The 15,099-nt window shown below is 41.9% G+C and overlaps 1 protein-coding gene across 1 annotated transcript in view; it reads left to right on the forward strand.

The window, feature by feature from the left end:
* The first annotated feature begins 1,420 nt into the window (after positions 1-1,420).
* The window catches only part of SORBS1 (sorbin and SH3 domain containing 1), a 177,383-nt gene continuing 163,704 nt past the window's right edge, over positions 1,421-15,099 (forward strand). Inside the window, exon 1 of the mRNA XM_075154483.1 lies at positions 1,421-1,551. The gene's annotated coding sequence lies outside the window, so the exon portion shown is untranslated. The remainder of the gene's footprint in view (positions 1,552-15,099) is intronic.

Consider the following 15,099-nt stretch of genomic DNA (forward strand, 5'->3'; position numbering starts at 1 on the left):
GTGAATAAAATCTCAACCATTTTTTTTCTCCTTGATGATAGTCAGCCTTGGTAATACAAGGTTTTATGCCTAAGTGGGTTCAATGGTTTTGGCAGGGTGCCACAAGTTTTATGACCCTTCTCTCCATTGGATGAAAGAGAAACGGACAGATGTGGCAAGAGCACTTGCCACACCATTTATTTTCTGCCCAAGCTGGACTTCAGATTTGAGATTTCCTGGCTGTCCATTCTGCTCTGAGATGACGGTCACGTTCCTCTCTCCTGGGGATTGCAAGAAGTGGAGGGCTGCTCGGGATCATTGCCGCAAACTTCCGGTCCCCATCTGGAAGGCAGCTAGCCTGCCTTTTGTATGTATTCATCTCTGAAATGAAGGAGCTTTTTCCAGCTGCCCTTGAGAGGTTAGTGTGCTTTTAGAGGGAGCAAAGTTTGGTGCTAAACTTCCTTTGCGTCTTCTGGCAATTGGAGCCAAAATATGTTTGATCTTTTCTCAAACTAATTGACAGATTGAGATCTAATAATTTCTTTTGGCAATTGGTTTGAATTATTTGGGGATATTTTTGATTCGTGGGTAGTATTCAAGTAAAGACAGATAAATTAGATTCCTATGGCTGTCAGTATATTAAAGACAATAAAAACTTTGAAGGTGAAAGAGAAAGAAAATAGAATTATAACCTCCAAAGAAGAAAAAAGACCGCGAGATGTCATGATAGCCTGAGGATGAAATTCCCTCTATGTCCATGGTGTTTCCTCCTCACACAAAGGTGGCACAGTCAGGCCTTATGTGGGTTGGTACCTTTATGTGTTTGGTGCATATGCTCTTGAGTATGGACTGGCTTTCCCTCACTCTTGTGGAGCACCTAAGCTGATGCAGGAGTAGTGCCCTAAGCATTAATGAAACCTAAATGGTAATCTTAATTGCATGCAATGCAGGGTGAATGAGACAGGGATTTGTTAGGGATTTCCCCTCATCTCTATTTGATCTTTTTTTCCAGATGAAGCATTCAGTGATTTACCAATCAGGGTCATCTCTTCCCCCTTCCGTCTTATTTTTCTGTGATTTGTATTGCATACGATCAACACAATGACGGCTACACTGAAAATCTCTTCATTTACCGCTTGCTAAGCCTTGTACCTATCCGCACCGATGAACGGCTTTCCCAGCCCCCAATCCTCAGATTTCACCACCCCGGGAGCCAACCGCGACCGACACACGCAACAGGTCGGGCGCGGGGCTGCCGCATCCCCCCGCGCCCGCGCTGCCAGCCGGGCGGCCGCCGCTCCGCTCACGCCTTCCTCAGGGCTGGGTTTGGGTTTTTTTCCCCGGACTGGGAAGCGCAGGCCCTTTTTTCTGCTGCGCTGGTGAAAAGGGCTCGCTCCGTTCCGGCGCCGAGCGGGTGGTTCCCGCGCCGCCGCCGCCGCCGGGCGGGCGGGCGGGGGGCGGTGCCGATGGGCGGCCACCGCCTGCCGGGAGAGCCGCGGCTGCACGGCTCGGGCGAGCGGGGCTGCGGCGTCCCGTCTTGGCGGGCGCGGGGGCTGCCGCTGCCTCTCCAAGGTAAGCTCGTCTGCGCGATTAACTTTTCGGAGCAGGTGGGGCTTTCGCAGCTGTTGCAGCTGGTCAGTCCCCCCCGCTCTGCGGTGACAATCGCCTTGGCTCCATTTTATTCTTGAGATTTTTTATACCCATAAGGACTAGGTGTTCTTTAAAGGGCCATTATGCTGGGGTGTATTAGCGCCTCTCTCTCTCTATTTTTTTCTAATATCTGGAGATGTGGTCGCTGTTACACCACAATTTTTTGCAAGCCTTTATTCAAGCCTTGTTATTTGCAGGTAAAATAGATTGCAGATGCAGAGAAGTAGATTTGGGCATGAGTTTCTCGTGCTTGTAAATAGAAATGTTATTCTTCTGTCAGTGGGAAGGGGGAGCAGAATACAACACTGCTTTTAAAATGAGAGGGAATGCACACGGGCATTTTCTGTGTGCCTTCGGACTCAGCAGACTGAGTGAATCTGGTATGGGGAGTCTGTGTCTCCTTGTCCCGAGAGAGCTAAAGCCAGGATGTATGCATTACGGTTGTTCATTCATCAGCGGCTGCAGATAATGCAATTACCAAGTCAGCGGCGCATGGATGCTGCCCTGCGTGTGACATGCTGAGAATACTGTACTTTAGGAAGCCGATACTTGCTGTAGTTTGGATAAAACAGAAGCTGGGAATGGCAGGGTATGAAACTGATGTGTGTCTTAAGTGGAGAAGAGGCTACTGGTTAGTCTCACTCTGTCGTTTCTGAGGATTTGTATTTTGTGTGCTTCTATGCAGAGCTGTAAATACCTTTTGCAATCTGTTCATAAGAAATTCAGGAGTGAAAAATAATTGGCAGCAGCTTCAGGTATCACCAGGGCCTGATGAATGGTAGGTGGTTTAGATGCCTGAGAATTCACAGTAGTTTTAATTAAATCCTATCACAGAAAGGGCTTCATTTAGGTCTCAGTTTTTTATGTACAGATCAGATTCTGCAGCCCTGGTATGGCTACCTCTCTCCCAAGGTGTCTTGGAAAGGAAGGGAAAAAAAATCACCAGCGTGATTACCATGGACACAACTATCCCTTATTTATTTATTAGGCTATTAGGATAATGAAGAAAAGCCATGGCTGCCCTGCTGTGCAGATCTCATTTCAGCAAAACTGCCTGTGCTCCTGGTGTTACCCATGTTTGATTTTTAACCAGTAAGTGCCCTGTGCTGGTGTCAGTGCCATGGTTGCTACACCTCCACGTATGGGCATTCATCGTAGCCCCCAAATCAAGGGGATCAGAGTGGAGCCCAGATGATTGTTAGTGGGATTTCTTCTAAGCAGAATGTGCTCTTCACTCTTCTACCCAAAGATCAGTGTTTGCTTACTTGTAGTTGCTGCTTCTTTATTCTGCCTGGTACTGCTGTTACTTCTGCTGTTCTGTGGCAATATTTGCTACATTAGTATTTCATTTTTATGGATTATGCTACTGAAAGATTGTTCTCTCTTGTATTTGTTGTTATCATGTCATAAAAAGAAACAGTATCTGTCCCAGACAGTTTCTCTACCTAGAAGGTACAGGAAAGCAAGGGGAGGTTTAGCTTACTCAAGGTTACTAGCAGAGTTAGTATCTCTTGACTTCTAAAGGCTGGACCACATTGGTTCTGCTGCATGTATACACATACAGAAAATATGTATGTGTCACATTAGTGTCCCTAATGACTCCCATTTCTTTTACACTCCCCTTTCCTTGTTCAGTAAGTATACTTATTATTTTTAAATAGGAGTAGTTATATTTAGAGATAATCCTGTTCTATAAAGCCAATATTGATTGATAATGCCATAAAAAGATGTAAGTAGTGATATTTAGGTAGTCAAAACACAGCGAGTGTGCCTTTTTTGGAATACATCAGATTTTTTGTAAACGTGAACAGAAACACACACATACACACAAGCTCACGCCTAAGCTGTCTACAAGAAGAAAGAAACAGTGCCTAATAAATTTCACATGCCCAGGAGCCTAACCTAAAAGTCAGGAAGATAAGAATTGCATGCTCCATATTATGCATGTGAATATTATTTGCAGCTTCCTTTTTCTTCAATACGTAAGTGGTTCAGAGAGTACAAATGTAAGGATTCCTCCAAAGGAAGGTCATGTGATAAACAGGTCTCTTCTTGTGTTTTCTGTTTGTAGGGGAGGGAAAATATTTGGAATGGGGGGGAAAAGGAGAGCTCAGAGAAACTTTGAAGCACTCTGCAAATGTTGAATTACGAGTTTACTGTTTCTGCAAAGGTTGAATCTGGGGAAAAAACAGGAATGTTAAACCTTTGTGCAAATTACATGTCCTATTTTTAAGGATGTGCTCCGTGTATGTGTACTTGGGCACATGCATGTGTGTGCAGACACTTGGATCACTATTAAGCGATGGCAGGTCACAGAATTTATTTATTCTGATGTGTTACTGTATACAATGTGCTAATTAATTGATGAAACGACTACAGAATGCTTTGTCTCAATGGTATCCTGCAGCAGGGCGCTACACTGGTTAATTATCTCTTCCTCTATGTTTCTTTGGTGTTTTTTCAGTTTTCTGGTCCTTAACGTCACTAAATGCCTCTTTGGTCTGTTATAGAACAGGGCAGGTGGGGATACCAAAGCAGTGCTGTTGATGTTTTTGTTTGTTTTGTTTTGAGCGAAAACTATAGTATGTATCTCCCAAGATGGGTGAACAATCATCGTGTTTTCTCTCTTTGCTGAGTCCTTTGCAATGAGCCAGAGAGGTTCTGTTGGTCTGATCCCGAAGTCTTCAATCCCTTCCATAATCCCATTAACTTCTGTGGACCTATATATGTGAATGAGCGTTACGGAATTAGGTTGTACAATGTGTGGTGTTTGTGGTGCAAGTGTTAAGACAGGGTCAGCACTTTCATTGCTTAGCATAATTTATATCAGAGCAGAGGCTACCTATAGGATTTTGGAAACTGCTTGAGCCTTTAAAAGTGAACAAGAAGTTTTCAGCAGAGAAGCTTTTTTTTTTGGTGAGATTTTTGCTTTGTATTTATTCGGCATTGGGAAATGCACTGGCAGCATGAATAATGTTAAGTGTTTTTTGAAAATTGTTTTTAATTCAGGCCTTTGAAGTTCTCAGTCATGGGTAGGTTGTTTTATTCTTTGCTCTTATTGTGTAAAAGAATATGCTGTGGCTTTTACTTGCTGCTCAAGATTTCTGAAGTAGGAGTCTAACAAAAGCCTGGGTTTTCAACAATGCTGGGTACCCAGATGCTTCCCCTCACTTTTTCCTTTTCCTTAGGTGATTGGCACTTTGTCTGTATATCTAAATAGGGATTTATAAACCTGACCTTCGACTTCAGTATGATTTCAGCCTCTGTTCCTGTGCAGACAATATTGTGACCCTGTGACACACCATGATATAAGCAGGTTTTGGACTGACTTGGTATTTGGATCAGTTAGAGGAGAGGTTTTGGGAAGTGGTGATGTCGTGTCTTCACACTCAGCTGAGACAGTGCTTATCCAAGCGTGGCAGTAAAGGCAAATGTGCTACTGGAGGTGTCTTTCAAAGAAGGTGTCATGCTGGTGCCATGCATGCTTGGGTTCTTCAGCACTCCGCAGTTCTTTTCACATGAAAATTGATCCATGTCAAACAGGACAGCAGCTTGGATAGTGATGGTTGGCCACTCTGTAATAACTCTGCTAACTAGATACAGTTATGCCTCATTCTCCTTGTTGTGTGTGGTTGCTGAGTGTTGCTAAAATAGACACGACATGCCATCCCAGAGAGAAATGCTATTTAAATACTAGAAGGAATAATACCTTTATAAATACCTTCTCGTGGTCTCACTGAGATATCATGAAGCATGATTAAGTAATTTTGGATTCCTGCATCATAGATGCTGTTTGTTGGAATGTGTTTAGAAAAACAAATAGTATTAGATGAGAGTAATTAGGTAGAAAAACTGGTTTGTGATGTGCTTCTCAGATCAGACACTTCATATCTGAATTTGGGTGTGTGAATGCCTGTATGTCAGTAGGTATTTTATTCTCTCTCTCTCCCTTTACTTTTACACCTGTCTAATGTGTACAATGTAAACCTGGGTGTTTGGGTTTCCTACCCATTCACAGTAAGAGGAGATGGTCTGGATTGATTTTTGGGCAAGTTTGTTCCATATCCTGTGTGAAGTCTCTCTAGCAGCAGAATTATAGTGTAGCACTAAATCTGTTTCTTATCTACAGATGCCAGCATAGGCAGGCAACTCTGCCATCACTTTACAGCTGAAGGAAATGAGACGTGGAGTGGTAAAGCAATTTCTACAAGAAATTATCTTTTATATCCATAGCCAATCTTGTAACAGCTTATTGATGTTTGCCCTCTTCATAAACAATAAAAACTTTGAAGTGAGTAGCCTTATCTTAGAAAGCAAACTGTTGCTAAAATTATTCTTTGTTAGGAAGACTTCTGAAGTAATTCCACTTCCTCTTATCCTGAGAACCAAGAGAAGATGATTCAGTACTGTAACGGCTGGGGGTTTTCAATGCCTCCATCAAAATGGGAAAACAGGAAACAGCAGCATGCATGAAAACATAGTTTGCCTACAGGTTTGATTTATAGCTATTCTGGTCTTTCAAAGAATCAATTATTTACATAATATGAATGAAATACGGCCCTATTCTGGTTTTGAATAAACACAGCAACACTTGTTCACATAAGGAGCAGAAGTTATGTTTTTCCTAGAGCAGATGAAGATGACTGTGTGAAAAGGGAGGCTGATAACAGAGCATGAGTCCATTTTTCTTTGTTTCTATGTCTGTATTGATCCTAGCATTTAAAGGTCAAAAGTAGTGGTTGTTCAGTTATTATTATGAGTTTTGTGAGTTTCAGCCCACTTTCCAGTGCCTGCAGCATTGCTCTTACAAGAGGCACCAGTGATGCCCTTGCAGGAAGGCCAAGCCTAATGGTCCTCACAGTCAAATGCCTTTTATAATCATAGGCATGGTTCTTGCGAGTCAAGCAGGGTCAGTTAGTCATGTGAGGCCCTAAGAGAGAAAGGCCAGATTTAGGGACTGTGCACTTGGAATTTTGCCCAGCTATGTCAATAGCAGTAATGACACGTAAGGTAGCGTTAGCCCTCACTTAGCTCAAGCCCGCAGTTTAGAAGAGCTAAGAAAAAGCAATGAGCCCTGCGTTGGAACAGAATCTTATTTGATATAATGTGGAATTAAGCTGTCATTATCTCAAAAATACTCAGATATCTCAAAAATCAATTCATCTGAGAGTTTATACAGCATTTATGGTAGATAATGATATATTTACAACACTGTCCAGTCTAAGTGAATTTATAGGTATTTATCCATTTATCATCGGTGTTATTTAAGCGAGGGATAGTACTAGATTGTACTAGGTCTGTTTCCTACTCTCCGTGTTCTTTGTTGTGGTGTGCTCTGTCTGAGCGTTCTAAATATTGTGGAAAACTATTTGCAAGCGGTTGTTCAAATAAGACGTCTTTGCAGTGGTGGTACTTGTAACTCCCTTTTATTGACTAATTTTGTAGAATTTTATGGAATAAAGTGTTGGTTTTACACATGGTTATTTTTCTGAAAACTTGGGTGAAATTTATTTGCATATGAAGTACCTCTCATCCTCATGGAAAGCCATTCTTGTGTTTTGGGGGTAAGTTAGTCGCAAAACGTAAGCTGTACTGAGAGAGTAGCTGGTCATGCAGCACTGAGCTCCGCAAATACTTGGTGGATATTGAAGTGTGGTTGGCAGTCTTTTGCTTAACTCCGTGTAGAGATTTGTATGGTCATGATAGGAGGCAGCCGAGCCAGTGCTTGGTAGGGGGGAAAAAAACAGGAAGACTAATGTGATCTGTCGGTGTCGACATTGTGCCTTGGAGGATGACCCAGGTCCTAGGTGCTGGCTAACACACTGGCACCTGGGGTCTGGCATCATACTGTCCCTAGCAAAGAGTCTGAACTGAGTGTGAGTTCAGGCTGCCTAAAAACGCTACTGCAAGTCCTTGCATCAGGTAATGTGAGACTGTGGGGTATTTTCAAATGATTCCCACCTCATCTTGGCCACCTGAAATCATCACTGCAAGGGTAGATGGCATGACTAGAGGCTGTACCCTGTAGGGTCTCCTCACAGTGCTGGCTGTGTCTAAGCTTTTCTCTGGGAATACCAGCAGGGTCACTGAACACGCCCATCCTGAGGGCTCCTTCCAGGAAGTAAGTGGATTCACTGCTCTAGACGACTATGAGGATACAATCTCTGTCTCCAGAAGCCTTAGAGAAGATCTTTGTGTTAATTACAATGGAGTACCCCCCATCATGTAGTGTGAGAGATACTGCATGTAGTATTCTGTATATCATCTTAGAGTTACCAGTCAAGTCTTGTATCGTAAAGAAAATCGCGATGAATTACAGTTTAGCACCCCGTACCAATATAACATGTGTCTCGAGAAGAAATCTTCTCAAAAACCTGTTGGGCACAAGTCTGCAAAATTGGGAAAGAATATATCACATGCACAAACATGTTGGGTGACAGTTAAAAGCTTCAGGAAAGAATGATTAGGTATCGCAGTTTCTCCTGATGCAGTGTGACGTTTGAAGGGCTAGAAATAGCACTCTGGTAACACATTTTAATAGGTGACTAGATATTTAGTTTTGTTTCTTCTCTTGAAAGGTCTGGCTGTGCTGTCAGTACAGCTAGATTGAAAGCTCTTAGACTGATTAATTATTAAAAGAACCCACTAAATATTTTACACCTTTTTATTTTTTATCTTTTTATCTTGTCTATTGATACTTTTCTTCTTTTAAGAGTTTACAACAGCAGAGAAAAAACTATTCACAATATATGCTAAGAACTTATATAGCTTCCTATAAAAGATTAAAAAAGAACAAAGATTATGTAAATATTTGTTTCCTCACTCTATCTTAGCTTCAGTTTCTTCTCGCTTTCTGTGCAGCACCTCTCTGAATCTGTTTTGTTGGGTAAGTAACCAAATTTTTTTTTTTTTGAGATTTGTTGTACATTTATATGTCCAGCAAATTTGTGCTCCCCTTATGCAAGATGTTATATGAATGTCGAATAAATGCAAATCCGTGTGGCAGAAAGTTTGCTTTCTAGAAGGTGAGATGTGCCAAGCAGGGGTAGCATGGTGCTGTAAGACTAGGGTAGACTCACATTCATGAAGAATACATGGTTTGGTTCTACCTAGCCATATTATTAGGCACCATCTATTAGCATATCTGTGAGTTAGAGGTCTTTATAGCCAACTGTACAAATGTACGAAAAATCATAGAATCAGAGACCCCAAACCTGGAAATCATATTTCCTTCGACACTGAAGACACTTGGATATGAATTTAGCATCCTGAGCACGTCAACAAAATACTTGTACGGTCTTTGCTTGCTATTCTAACATCTAGATGTTTCGAAGACCTGTACAAATTGTGTTGTGGTTCTCCTAAAAGTGGTGCTTAGTTACACATATGGCAGTGCTATAATACAAACAATGTATTATTGTTCTTGACCTTTTTTTGCAGCAGGTTCTGTTTTATTGCTTGGATTCAAACAACACTGGCACCAACTAAGATCAAAGTCCTCATAACAACAGGCCTTGTGCAAACACGCCAGAGACAGCATTGACCCAGCACGCTGTTGGGCTAAGTAAGTGAGAAGAGTGGGAGTGGGAGGGCTAAGAGGAGGATGGAGGGGTGTAGTGCTGTTGACACGGACTCTTGCGTTAGGAATGAGATGGGGCCTGGTGGGCTGCCACCTTTTCCTTTCCTTGGCTTTGTAGCTCAGCTTTGGTCTGTGATCTGGTGTCATTGGACAGTTTGCATATTTGGTAGTGAGTCCTCTCCTGCCTCAGATAGGTATGAGACAAAGCTAGCAGTAGAAAACCCACAGACTTTCTAACCTCTCTTTCATAGCAGTCCGTACAGTTTTGTGAGACTTCCTCTGCGAAGACTTTCATAAATAATACACTGCTCATTCAATCATGAGATATATTATCCGTAGAAAAAATGCCTGAAAGTACTTAAAAAGAAAAGAAACTTAACAACATCTTAACAGAGAGATGGCTATTGTACTGACTGTAAGACTGATACTCATGATAGAACAGATCTTCAAGCCTGGGTATACTTATTAACAGTAAGTTTTTAATAAAAGTGTTCTTAAAATACATATCATTTATCGCTTCAGTTTGCTAGGTGGTCTCTGGAACACTATCTAAAACCAGTATCAATATTTTAATCACAAGGCTGTGGTTGTTTTCTTAAAAATCATTTATACTTAGAAAAATGAAACAAAGACCCCAAAGATTGTTTCCTACTACAATTCCTGGGTCACTGTGCCCCATTGTATAACAAATGGATATGAATGGGGCAAATGACTGGCCATCAGTCTTTGTGCTTATGACACTGAATGAGTGATTAGTAGACTTAATCATGTGCTCATGTTTTATTTCTAATTAGCTGAGAAGTGTGATGCACATATCTTTACATGATGGTTGTGATCTTCTTTAAAAACATTAGTCTGTATCGTGGTGCTAAAACCAAACAGTAAGAACTCTAAGAAAAAGGGTTTATCAAGCAAGTAAATTAGCTGGAGATTCTTGGCTTAGAAGCCATGGAGGGACAGAAGGGAATCCTGTTATTTAGCTCTGAAGGGTGGAAAGTGGGATAGACATAGCAGTCAGACGTTCCACATAAAATCATTCTGTTCAGCGCAGGAAATGAATGAGGCAGAGGTGCTCCTTCTCCCTGCAGCTGGCTTTAACTCGTGGCACTCCTGCCAGTAAGTCTTTTTCCTCAATCTATATATTTTGTATGGCTGTTTCTCTTTGGGTGGAATTTTGATTAAAAAGAACCCAAGTCTCTTGTTTTGCAATCAGATTGCTGGCAGGAGTAGAAGCACCTCAACATCTCCCCTCATCTCCTCCATCTCCTCCATTGGAGGGGGGGTTGTAGTATTAATGTCCTAATGTGTGCATTCGTAAGGTTGGCAGATGGCCTCTGGAGAATCACCTGCTATGTTGTGAGGCCTCATTAAAGAGAGGACAACAACTCTTTGCCATCTCACAGCCTTCACTTTTGTTCTTTCTTGCTGTCTTGCTTTGTTTTTTACTAGAACAAACAAGCTATGAGCACACTAAGATGTGCATATTTGTCCCACTGAAAACCATAGTGTCAGGCATGTGCTCATTGTGTTGACCCAAACAAATGTTCTGCTGCTGATACTGCACTCACGAGAGCTCAGACACAGTGTAAGCTGTGGTATTTTGTGACTCATGCTTAATCAGACTGTAACTGTTAGCTGTGTTCCAGCCCTTGCCAGTGCAAGGGACCCAAGATCTGATCCAAACTTATTGGAGTTGATGGAAACAATCTCATTGACTTCATTGAACTAGATTTATCCAGAAAGATTTTGGGCTGAGTTGTCAGGACAGGATGTTAAATAATTTCTCCCTTTTGGTTTTTAAATAAGTTGGCCTGGAATTAATAGAGAGTGAGTGTGGAAATACTGCAATGGCATTGTAGTTTGCTGTTACTTTTGAGGAACGCTTTAGGCTCAGTGGGTGGAATAGCCCCTTACTGCCGTACCGCAGTTGGCATGATTCACAGCAGATGCCAAAAACTCCTGTTGAACACTACACTGTTTGCCCTGTGATTCTCCCCACTGCTGCAGAGATTCCTTGCTGTGAAGAGATGACGTTGGCAACTTCCAGAGGCCAGCCTGCAGGGAGGATCCAGTCACGAGCGGTTCAGTGTTTCCTGGTAGTCTAGGGCTTGTATAGATTCCTCAAAGAAAGTTGATAGAGGAGCTCTGGAAAGGGCCGAAGATATTACCAGCTTACAGTCTAGTAAGAGAAGACAATGTGGGCATCTCCACCTCTCCCTCCCAAAGCAGAGCTGTTGGAAATTACCCGTCTTAATGTGTTCACGTGAACATTTTAATTTACTTTTTGGTTGTCACTGGAACTGGGTGGGTTTTCTTTTTTTATTAAATGTGACATTTCTCCTCTTTTTTGTCAGACATTGTCCTACTGTCATCTTAGGTGAAGTACTGTGTTGTGATTTTTTTTAAAAACAATATAATCTAATTTACAGAGCCTGGTATTCATAAAGGCTTGTAGTTCAGCCCTGTGAAATCCTGTGACTAATTCATGATATGCCCTTGTTCTGTTATGAAAGCTTATAAGCCCTTGGCCAAGAGATATGATGGCTGTTTGTACACAGATAGTTTCTTTTCTTTTACAGGAAGACTAAAATTTTATGATAAATGATTTCATGCCTGTCTATCATAGGTTTTATCCCTTTACTAGTATTTTGCAGTACTGTAGCAGTACTAGGCCACCAGGTCTCCCACCTTTGTGATGAAGATGGGAGAAGTCTGTAGGAATTTCAGGCTGATTACAGGCTTTAATTAAGACCCATGTGCTCTAGTATGTTCCCTGCTACATGAGCTAAAGCAAAATCACTGTTAGTGGATAGCGGCTCACTACCCAGCAATTGGATCCCATCCAGGTTATGTACTCATATAAGTCACTTCAGTGAAGTTTTTTCAAGTGAAATCTAGCTGTTGAATTAAAAAAGAAAAATCAACCATAATAATTTTATATAGACTCATGACCTTCAAAAATATCATGCTGCTTCTCTGCCACATCAGCTAAGACAGTCACCTGGTGACAGAAGTCCTTCGTGAGTCCCGAGTACAAGGACACCCCAGAGCCTCCATTTGCCTCGTAGCAATGAGTGACAAGAAATCCTCACTGCTTGAGCCGCTGGATGTCACAGACCTCCTTATCTTAGGTGACTCCTTGATGCCGAACTAGCCTCTGATTGACAGTTAGCTTCTCGGACAAAGCTTAATCCTGTAAAAAGTCTGCTTTACTTGGCATCTCACCAAACCATCGTCTGTCCTTGTATTAATTCTGTTTCTGATGGCTTAGTAAACTAAGGCCAAGTCTGAGAATGCATTCCATTTTGTATTTGGGAAGGCTTCCACTGAAATGAAGACCATTTTGCTTGAATAAGGAGCTTTGGGATCACTGCCTTTCATTATTAAGGCTCTATTAGAAGCGAGTCACTGTTGCGTTACCTCCTCTTGTCATCACATAGGTGCAGACAAAACGATAGAAATTCATCTCCTGCAAGCTGGTGACTGCATACAGGGTAGATGCAGGGGAAAGCATTGACCAGCAAGCTTAACTGAGCCTGTCTCGGCACCTGTCCTTGCCTCCCTGTGACGTTAAGCCCACATTCTAGTTTACACATGCTTTGGAACAGGGCTCTGTGAAGCACCTGTCATGCCTCTTGATATGGTGTCTAATAGGGGAGGTTTCTATTTCCAGCTCTGTTACTGATATAGAGCAGGGTGATGGGTAAATTACACAACGTTCTTTTATGCTTCCACTCTCCCATTTATGCAGCTGGAGAATTTTTGCTGGCCAGTCAGGGTTGCCTTCTACTGTACAGTAAGAACTTGGTTTATTTGTGCTAGTGCTCAAGGTGATTTTTGGGCAGGAGAGGGGTGTTCTGTCCACCTCTAATATTTGAATTTACATGAAAACATAAATGATGCAGGAAGCAATGTTGATTGCTCAGTGCAAGGCAGTCCTGCTGGGTGTGTGCTGATTGTGATATCTCCACGGCAAGTAGTTAGTGGACTCATAAGAGAAAATGTGAGCAAGAGGTCTGACCATCTCTGCCTGGCACTTTGCAAGTGTACAGAGACATTAACTCTGGTGGTATCCTCTCATTTTGGATATGCCATAGAGGCACAGTTCCAAGCATCTGTTGTAACCTACCCCAGAAGTGTCTGTGTTCCCTGCAGTGAGTACAAGAACTTTCACCGTGTGTGGTTTATTGGAGTGACTTTGAGTCATTATGAATGGAAAGTACAATAGATATGTGAGATGCTATCTTTGTGGGAAAAAAAAAAATCATTGCTGTAGTTGACTTAATCATCTTCACTACCATAAGCTTCCACTCTAAATATTGGAGCTTTCTACATTTTCTTTTGTTTGGTCAGTGTTTTGTGCAAGTCTGCTAGTCACAAGATTTTCAGAAGCAGTGTATGTTATCTTTCAATTCTGTTTTGCTGTCCTCTCCATGAAATGTTGAGATAAACACTTTTATAGCCACTGAGTGGTTGTGGACCGTATGTTCCTGTAAAAGCTATAATTTCCCACTGAGGGCTTCTGTTTCCATTAAGCATTCTGGATGTGTGCTACACGCTATAATACCCACTGTCTTGAAGAGCTGCATTGTAACGCCAGCTGGGTACAGTGCTGATGCCTGATGCTGAGACCTGAACCCAGAAGCATAGCTGAAGTATTTGGAGCCTAACCTGAGGCCAGATCTGAGTCTGAGTGAGAAAAATTTCTTCTTTAGTTGTATGCAACAGAGAACATGTGCAAAAAGTGTCTTGGCATCGTTAAGGGTATAAGACTGTTGTTTATGCTCCCAGAACAATGATAGCACAGGGGGACCCTGAGGCAGATACGCAGTGTGATGGAAGAGCAGCTATTCAATCACTAATAATTCAGTAATCACACATAATTCAATTCACTGGATACCCTGGACATTAAAAGAACTAAAATAAGACTGTCACTTTCCCCAAGCCATTTTATACCCCAGACACTCACCTTACATGTCACATAAAGTTAACAAGTCTCATAGATCTTCCCAAGGTCCTTAATGGTTCCTATAGAAGAACCACTGTTTCCCGAATTTCGGACCAGGTGATGCTTGGTTCACTCAGTGTGCACGCAGCGTTCACATCCTTGGGTGTGAATTACATGCTCAAGCCCTTCTAAAGTACCCATGTAAGTTTACTCCATTTTTATTAGCATTATTAAGGATGACCAGCCTATGACTTAAAGGGTATTTGGGTCTATCAGTTTGCATCTGGCTTTTTTTTTTTAAGGGCCAACTCAGAATCAAGCAGCAATGTTGATGTGGCAGAATTAACTATTTTTTTTTGTCGTGGTAGCTGCTGGCATAGCATGTATCACAGATGTGGGCTTATGTTGAGAGAAGGGCTGTACACAAAGTTCACTGTGACTATTAAAATAAGTGGGCAGTCTCCCTGCTGGGAGTCTGGCTCTCATGTCTGGGAGCCCCAGGTGTGGATCAGGAGACTCTAGTGCTCTGTGCTGTCCCAACCAGAATAAGAGGACAATCTTAAGAACAGGCCATGGACAAGGAGCAGCAGAATGATAAAATGTGTGGGTTTCCTCTTACTTCGCTGTAGCCTTCTCTGGTTACTCCAACAATGAGTTATCCCAACTTCATTTACTATAGAAGGAATCTACACGACTAGTCTCGGTTTACTTTTGGATGCCCAAATTAGGAAAGCTGGAACCACAAAAGGAAAGGAGCACAAGGAAACAGAAAACAAATTCGGTTAGCGAAGGAACAAGAGATTCAGCACACATACTCCTGTCAGCTGGACTCTTATGCAGAAACTGATTTCCTTCCTTAATCTAAAAAAACCTTTCTAGATTTTAAAATGTTTTTTAATCCAAAGAAATTTAGTTTAATCTTATGATAATTTCCCTTCCTGCC

The sequence above is a fragment of the Calonectris borealis genome, chromosome 7 (genome assembly GCF_964195595.1).
Source record: "Calonectris borealis chromosome 7, bCalBor7.hap1.2, whole genome shotgun sequence".
Classification (NCBI taxonomy): domain Eukaryota; kingdom Metazoa; phylum Chordata; class Aves; order Procellariiformes; family Procellariidae; genus Calonectris; species Calonectris borealis.